This window comes from Euprymna scolopes, chromosome 15, assembly GCF_053919585.1.
Source record: "Euprymna scolopes isolate OS-2025 chromosome 15, ASM5391958v1, whole genome shotgun sequence".
NCBI classification, from domain to species: domain Eukaryota; kingdom Metazoa; phylum Mollusca; class Cephalopoda; order Sepiida; family Sepiolidae; genus Euprymna; species Euprymna scolopes.
In genome coordinates this window covers 77,176,720-77,178,857 of record NC_136496.1, presented here as the reverse complement: position 1 = coordinate 77,178,857, position 2,138 = coordinate 77,176,720, and positions in this window count along the sequence as shown.

Below are 2,138 nucleotides of genomic sequence, written 5' to 3'. Positions count from 1 at the left end.
TGCGTCTTGTTCTGTGTTGTCTAAATTTGTAAAGTCAGCAACTTTTGAGGCAAAAAATTTGTAAAGTTATTAATGTTTCAGGTAAAAAATTAAACAGTCTTAAACAGATATGAGTTTTTCAAAAAAAAAAAAAAAAAATTAAATAAAAGCTTATTTCGGCCAAACTGTTAGAGCTATACCTCCTCATTTTTTTCATCACTATTTTGCTTGATTTTATGACAGTTTTTCTGAAAACTAAACATATTATATATGCTATATCATGAGGAATGTTTCAAAAGTAATGCCTCCTATTTTTTTTAATGCCCAAATTTACCTAAGTTCCATTACTAACAATTACTATATTGTCCAATTGACTACTGTACGCTCTTATACTCGGGTTATGGGCCTTGATAAGTGGTGGTGGCTATGTAAAAAAAAAAAAAAAAAAAAAAAAAAATGGATTCGAGATAATTGGAATTTGCATTGTTATAACTGAACTTTTTGCGTTCATGACTTACAAGTTTCATTTCTCTTGCGCAGTGTGAAACTCTTAAAGCAAACCCCTGTCATGAACATGCATCAGAAGCAAGGATGTGCCATGAGTTCCTGGTAAAAGTGTATTGAGAGTGGTGTTGACTATGTAGGAAAATTAGTTCTGGAATGCAAAAGGTCGCTCATTTTAATAGTACCACTCCTGTCTTTGTAGCTCTTCAATATGTTGAGTATATATAAAAAAAAAAAAAAAATAGAACGCTATACTTTTGGAACGGCCCTCACAGATACACACACACACACATATTTATATTTACGTTTATTTATACATAAAATAGTTATCCACCGACATGTGTTTTGCTGTATCTACAGCTAATCAGTGTGGCTAAATATACCAGGGTTTTAATACACAGCCATAGTCTATGATTGGATATGCATGCCACAACACTACAAAGCTCTGTTGAAATTACATGTTATTTTATCGCTTTAAAGTCTTTTTTCTTAATGATAATTGTATTCGGTATGAGTTATCTCCCCCTGATTATTCAGTTCTAAGGAAAACAGCACTTCCTAAACCTATGTAATCCCATTTTACTGACAAGTAACCTTTAAGATGCTACTGTATTTATGTGTATAGAGGCAAGATACAATGCACATTAATTTGAAAAAATAAACAAAGCAGTGTTGTCATATATATTGTAGCACAAATGAAAATTAATCGTTACAGAAACAATAGTAAGGTGGGCACAAAAGTCGCATGTTTTAATGACCATATACTTGTCTAAAGCAATGACTGCCTCCACATTGGCAGTCTTTAGAGAGTCACCTGTATTGTAACTGTACTTTTTGGTCTTTGCTTCAAGTAACAGTCAAATAATTTGCATTCGGGTGAGGACTGCTAGCAGTGAGGAACATTGTTGAGCAGGCATACCTGAGTCATCTTTGTCTTGTGTGCAGGAGCGGAGTCCTGTTGATAAATGTAGAGGTGTCCACCAAAAATTTTGTCTACCTCGGGCTTTACAATGCTCAGCACTTCCTGGTATTAGTGATGGGTCGATTCCAATACTTTTCCCTGATTCTAATTCTTTTAAAAAATTTCTTAATATTTAGTTGTGGACTTTTTTTGTTTACAGATTAACGTAAAGACCCATATATTATTATGCGTGTATCGCAAATGTAAAGCACGCACTTTCGGAGTGATCTATAGATTTTAATTTTACTGACAGTTTAAAATTGGTAAATATTTATCCTTTTATTTTTATTACCGGCAGTAGAAAAAAGTTTTAAAATAAACAATTAAAGGGACTGTTTTTGGCGTTGGGAAATAAGCACTAATTTTTTTTTTTTTATACGAATGCTGACATAACTGTTCATATTTTCCCGATCCCAGATTCTGATTAATCGCCCCAATACAACCTGGTATTTTGTTTACTTTTTGTCAAAAGTTGGATTTTGGTGCAATGAAATGGCATAGAACTGTGCAGTGTGAAAAGCAACACAAGAATTTCTTACGGGTTAAGAAGTGGTGCAGGGAGATGGAGACATGTGCTACCCTGCTTGCTAATGGTTGCTTACCGCAACGTTGTTCGTCATGGATTTCTTTTCCATCATCTTTTCTTCTGCCCATGGCATCGTCTCCCACTGGGAGTGCACTGGGTCACAGTTAT